Source organism: Lotus japonicus, chromosome 1, assembly GCF_012489685.1.
Source record: "Lotus japonicus ecotype B-129 chromosome 1, LjGifu_v1.2".
NCBI classification, from domain to species: domain Eukaryota; kingdom Viridiplantae; phylum Streptophyta; class Magnoliopsida; order Fabales; family Fabaceae; genus Lotus; species Lotus japonicus.
In genome coordinates, this window is record NC_080041.1 from 119241810 (window position 1) to 119248885 (window position 7076).

At 29.3% G+C, this 7076-nt stretch overlaps 1 long non-coding RNA gene across 1 annotated transcript; it reads left to right on the forward strand.

Moving 5' to 3' along the window:
• Positions 1 to 725: 725 nt before the first annotated feature.
• Positions 726 to 3940, forward strand: LOC130729827 (uncharacterized). The gene is made up of 6 exons (XR_009016135.1): positions 726 to 1004; positions 1110 to 1299; positions 2365 to 2448; positions 2652 to 3056; positions 3147 to 3212; positions 3528 to 3940. It is a non-coding gene; the product is annotated as an uncharacterized LOC130729827 (long non-coding RNA).
• Positions 3941 to 7076: the final 3136 nt, after the last annotated feature.

Below are 7076 nucleotides of genomic sequence, written 5' to 3' on the forward strand. Positions count from 1 at the left end.
TAGAGGGTGAGTTATTATTTGAGTTTGGCTTCCCGGAATAAAAATATCATGTCGGCAATGGCATGATATTACCTGTGATGACTATGGGAGATTTATATGACTTTAGTGGAGAGTATAGTGTTTGAGTCTAGAAGACTTTCCCAATGTTGGTTAATCTTTGGAACTAGGATTCATGCTTCAGTTAGGAAGTGAAAACTGAACTCCATTCCAAGGTAGTATCTTTCATGGCATTTCTTTGTAGCAACCTCTACCTGTCATGGTTCTTATTGATTGATGCCTGCGACACTGTCTTAAGGTTCTTTTGCATTTTTATGGTCTTTTTCATGTTTCTTTTCAAACAGAAGAGGTTCAAAAGATAGGTAATAGATATCATGTTCAATTGTGAATCTGTTCCAGCTTTCCAAATATGTGAGATGTGCTTTGATTTTAGCATACAATGGACTAATGCTTGCAAATTCATTGTATATAGACATAGAGACATTGCATACAATAGACTATGTGAGATGTGCTTTGATTTTAGCTTTCCAAACGTGATTGGTGTCACCAACATATTCAAATTTAAAAAGTTTAGCAGAAAGCTCAATTTTTCAAAGCCTCATTATTAGTTTTTTTCTCATTAAAAGACTGCCTATTTTTTAGCCAATCAGGTTTTACTTTTATTTTAATGATTTTATACTGAAAATATCTTGAACTAAAACCCTGACTTTGCATATCACCGTCTGGCTTTTCTCCTCCCAAGCAATTGTTGGAAATGTAAACCAACTTTTTTTTTAAAAGGAAATTCCAACCATGGAGAAAGCAAATCTCAATCTGTGTACCCTGCTTGACCCGTTAGATAGCATAAATCCTGGGTTCTTTTATACCCAATTTTTCATTACCCATGCTCTTCCACCGAAATGAGTGCTTACGTTTATGCTGATCTCTCATTCCCTTATTCCCTGTTTCTTTCTTATTTAGGCTGTCATCATGCAAAATCCGGATTTGATTGGGGCATTTCATTTCAGGTGCGACTTTCTTTGTTTCTCTTTATTTAATCTGAATCGCTTCTCTCTCACGCCCTCATATTTTTCTGGATATACTATTGAATTCTGGATTTCCTAGCTGTGCAGATTTGATATCAGTTATGGATAGATTGATAATCGAGATTCTTCGGAACCTAAGATCAGTCCAGAGAAAGCTGTGCAGATTTGTGATCGAAACTTTGGTGTTGGTGTTGATGGGGTTATCTTTTTCTTACCTGGAATCAATGGCACTGACTATACTATGAGGATTTTCTACTTTGATGGTAGTGAGCCTGAGGTATTACTATTTCTTCTTTACTGCATAGTTTGATTGAACGGGTTGGTTTTAGAATTAAAATGTTTGCTATATTTTTTTCTTTCTTTCACAATTATTTTGCTTCCCTAAATGTGCGGCAATGGAGTGTGATGCTTCACTAAATTCATTTCCCAGGTTGAGAATATACATGGGAGGCATAGGTTTGATCATAATTAATATTTCTGGATATACTATTGAATTCTTGATTTCCTAGCTGATAGATAAGTCTATTTTATAAATGCATGGTGTGTAGGATCCTATTTTCCAACTCTAATGATAACACCACCCATGAAATCCTTCTTCCACTATTCTGTAGATTTGTATTGGTATTTTATTTTCTCTATGTATATCTTTTATTTTTAAGAATACTCTAATCCAAACTTAATGAAGGTTGGGTAGCTATTGAAGAGCCCCGTGGATAAATTTCCCCTTTCCATTAACTACACACATTTTTCACTTCCCCATACCTTTTGTTTGATTCCTTTATGCTTTGTATACATAGTATTTTTTGAGTGGATTCATAATGCTTCTCCTATAAATAGCACTTTAATTTTGTTTCATTCTTCAAATCCGCTTCGATTCCTGATCTGATTTCGTTCTCAGGTTCAATTTTATTCTTCGATCTGAATCGGTTTTGGAATTTTTCTCATCAATTGACTCGGTAATTAATTCATTCTTTGATCCGTTTATCTTTTTCTGTTTGAACCGGAGGAATCTAAGAACTAACCAGAGGAACACAAGCATCCAATCTCTGCATTTCCTTTCATTTTCCTAAACGTTAATTTTTTTCTCTATAGAAACTTCCTTCCTCTATCCTGGATCCGCTATCGATTTTCTACTTTATTTTGATTTTCTATGAAATTTCCCCTGCTGAAGTAGATGAAACACCATCCAATTTTTCTTTGCTTTTTCTTATACTGATAAATTTAGGTTTACTTTGTTTAAATTAAGTGCTTCCATATTTACATAGGAGATTTTGATAAATACATTTATCTGTAGTCTTGGTTCTCCATGTCATCATTGATTCTCTTCTCTTTCATGTTGTAGGATGATTTGGCTGTTTGAAATAGGCTCAAAAGCAAGTGTAAGAGATTAGTCAACTTTGGAGCCAAGGAAGTTTTTGATATTGAGGTTTCCAAATTACTGTCCATGATATTCACTTACTCCCTTTTTTTTACTGTGTGAGATCAAAGATGGATTGTTTTATTTCAAAATCATATTCTAAGATGACTGTATTTTATTGTTTTATGGGTCCTCATTCATAAGTACAATTGTAGTGTGCCTTGAATATGGTTCTAATTTTTTTAATGTTATTCTTGGTCCTGGATTTTCAGATGATACTAAAGCAGGCATGACTCATAGTAGATCGCTCATAATGGAAGAGAAGGAAATTATGGGCATGACGGACATGTGTATCATCCCTTGATAGAATCCAATAACAACAATAGATAAGTTTGTAAATTAGTACAACTGTAGTGTGCATTTAGTTGTTCAAAAAGAATTAACATTAAAGACTATATTCATTAGTACAACTGTAGTGTGCCTTGACTAGCAATGTGGTTCTAATTATTTTTTCTTCTCTTCCTTTGTATGGTGTAGCTGATTTTGGTGTGGAGAGTGACTATATTGATCGGACCACGAAAGATGAACTTCATATTGAAATCGTTATGTTTTCATCTTTATGTTTAAGAATTTCTAATGGAGAAACTATTACTGGGCGTGGAGAGGCAAACTTTTAGGTACTTCTCTTTATTTTTATTGTTTTCTTAATTAGTATTTCTCTACCAGACTTTCACACCTTCTAATCAGTTTTGTTGAGGCTGGTGCAGGTGTTTGTGGTGATGTTGTGTTTGTATGCAAGGTGAAAAAAGTGAGTTTGGTGAAATGATGCATTGGTAAGTTTCTCCTTAAAATTTACCCAAATCTTTCCAACTATTTCCATTTCCTCAATCTCTATCAAAGGCAAAGTCTTTCCTAATATTTGAGACTCTTTTATTTAATGCAATTATTGGGGTTGGCAAATGAGACTTTGTTCCAATTTTATTGTTGGTTAAATGATTGGTGAGGACCATTTTTCACCTTTAACTAAGCTATATGTTTCGTTTTACATTTCATATATTGGGGTTCATGAATCATGCACAATATTGAGTATTTAGTTCGTAAGGGGGTTCTCATTTTTGTGTGGTGGTTGTGTCTGATTTTATTGGCAGGTTTCTTGCAAGAAGCTATGAGAATGCTGACTCTCCTTTCCAGATTCAGATATTTCTATCTTGGACATTTTTTCATCTGGCATCCGGGAGATATGGTTATTAAATCTCGAAGATTCTGTACTTGAGAGCTTGATCTTGAAATTGAAAGGGGAAATTGACTATTGATTTTTCATTTTGTGTTATGGAGTTTATAAAAGTAGGGAAGAATATGATTTTTTCATTTTGTGCTATGGAGTTTCTGTAAGATGAACAAGGTCCAAGGAAGTATGTTTTGCCTTTAGCTAAACTAATTCAATGATTGTGTTATTGTTGTTTTCTTTCACGGTTCATCATTTAGAGGACATATATTATTTTGAGAAGAAAATTTTGGAGGAAATTGGTATTGTCAACAATAGAGAAACATGTTATTAAAAGAGGAATATTGTGTACTTTAAGCTTCTCTCTTGAATATTTATAAGTTTCATTATTTTTATCTTTTTATGTGTAACTCATGGCGTGACTACAAGTCAAAATAATATAGTATGCTATATGTATCTGCTAGCATATTTTGATAATGATATAACTCCCTCTTTTATATTTTCCATTGTGTTATTTGTATATATGATTTTTTTGTTCACATTTGAATTGATGTTAAAAGAGAAGCAGAGCTGAGAAAGATAAAGAAGAAAATAGAGAAAATAGTTTCAAGTTGAAATTAATAGAAAATATGTTTTAATTTAATTTTAGTACTTTTTCCAAACTTTTTAAATAATTTAACAGTAGATTACAAAAAGCATTATAATTTGATTGTGAATATAAGGCTCCCCACATGGAATTAAAAAAGAATAAACATATTTAGTATATATTTATTAATTATATAGTAAAAAAACTCCTACATGAGGAACAATGTGCATGAAAATACTTTCAAGATGAAACTGAGAAACTAATAGAGAATTTTTTAATATAATTTTAGTAATTTTTCATTCCTTTTAAAATAATTTAAGAGTAGGTATACAAAAGCATTATAATTTGATTGTGAATATAGGGCTCCTACGGGGAATTCGAGTAGATTAAACATATTTAGTCTATATTTATTAATTAAATAGTAAAAAGCTCATAAATGAAGAACATTTTGCATGAAAATACTATAAAGTTAAAAATGATATAAGAAGTTTTATTATAATTTTAGTAATTTTTCATATGTTTTTAAAATAATACAAGTGTAGATATACATAATGATTATAATTTGATTGTTATTATAGGGCTCTCACGAGGAATTAGAGAAAAGTAAACATATTTACTCTATATTTATTAATTATATAGTAGAAAGCTCCTACATGATGAACATTTTGCATGAAAATATTTTTCAGTTGAAACTAATAGAAAATATTTGTATATAATTTTAGTAATATTCACAGACTTTTAACTAATTTTAAAGTAGATATAAAGAACCATTTAAATTTGATTGTCAAAATAAAGATTCCACGCAGAAGAACATTTATGTTAAAATATTTTCAATTTGAAAATAACAAACAATACACTTTGATATAATTTTAGATTTTTTTCATAAGTTTAAAGTTAAATGTATATAAAAATATGAAATTTTGACGGGAATTGAAATAAATGAACATATATACCTTTTATTTATTTATGTTTAAATTATATATTAAATAGCTCATACGGGTAGGAAATTTTTACATGAAAATACTTTGAAGTTGGAATTAATAGAAAATATTATTTAATTTTGTACTTTTCCGAAACTATTTACTTAATTTAGGAGTAGATATATATAAACACTATAATTTGATTGTGAATATAAGGCTCCCACGGGGAATTAGAGAAGCATAAACATATTTATTCTATACTTATTAATTATGTAGTAAAAAACTCCTACATGAGGAACATTTTGCATGAAAATACTTTAAATTGAAACTAATAGAAAATGTTATGATAAAATTTTAGTACTTTTTCTATACTTTTAAATAATTTTAAGAGTAGATATACAAAATCATTTTAATTTGATTGTGAAAATATAGATCTCACGGGGAAGAACATTATATTAAATTATTTTCAAGTTGAAAATAAAAAAAGTGTAATTTTATAAATTTTTTCATAATTTAAAGGTATATATATATATATATTAATAAGAAAATTTTGACGAGAATTGGAATAAATGAAGATATATAGTTTAATTTTTTTTATGTTTTAGTTACATATTAAAAAGCTCATACGAGGAGGAACATTTTTCATGAAAATACTTTCAAGTTGAACCTAATAGAAATATTTTTTTGTTATCATTTTAGTTCTTTTTTCAGACTTTTAAAGTAATTTTAAGAGTAGATATACAAGGCATTGCAATTTTATTGTGAAAATGAGGATCTCACAGGGAAGAACATTTACATTAAAATGTTTCCAAGTTAAAAAAATCAATATTAAATTTTAAGAAGTAAATATATATAAATATATAGTCACACGGGGATTGAAAATATATATTCTATATTTATTGGTGTTTAGGTTACATAGTAAAAAGTTGATACGATGAGGAACATTTTGCATGAAAATACCTTCAAGTTGAAACTAATAGAAAATATTTTAATATAATTTTTATAATTTTCCTAGACTTTTTTTATATTGTTAGGAGTAGATATACAGAAGCATTACAATTTGATTTTGAAAATAGAATCCGACGGGGAAGAACGTTTACATTAAAATATTTCTAATTAAAAATAACAAAAAAACAAATTTTATTGTAATTTTATGGATTGAGTGAGAGAGGGGGAGAGGGAGGTGAAGAGGGAGAGAGAGAGAGAGAGAGAGAGAGAGAGAGAGAGAGAGAGAGAGAGAGAGAGAGAGAGAGAGAGAGAGAGAGAGAGAGAGAGAGAGAGAGTGGAAGAGGGAGAGGGAGAGGGAGAGAGAGGTGAGAGAGAGAGAGAGAGAAATTCCCAAATTACATGAAAGCTTCTCCATCTTTTTCCGCCTATCCTCATTTGAAAGTCTCTGTTTCAAATGCTCCGAATGAGCTATTTATTGCATTCTTTATATATTTTTTTTAATTATTTAGGGATTATGAAATCAAAATTATATAGTGTAAAAAAAATGTAATTTAATGTGATTCATTTTTTCTATCACATTTTTCATATGTTATAAATTGTGTATAATTATTTAGAGATAGGAAAAAAACAATAAAAAAAACAAAAATCATGTAATTTAGTATATTCTTACATCATAAACACATTAATCCTCATTTATATATAAAAAAATTAATCCTTATATTAAAAACAGTTTTTAATATGTTCGAAAATATGCCACCATGCAATGGCACAGGTAAATTTAATATGTTATCCATATTTTCTATCATCTTATTTGGAGATATGAAAAACAAAAATAAAAGAATAAAAACAAAAATCATACAATTATTGTATTATTATATCATAAACAAATTAAAAACACAATAAATTATATTTAGATTTTTTGTTAATTCATACAAAATAAATAATTCTATATATTAAAAGAAAATTATTGTATACTTGGAAATATGTCCCCCGTGCATCGGTACTAGTTTAGCACATA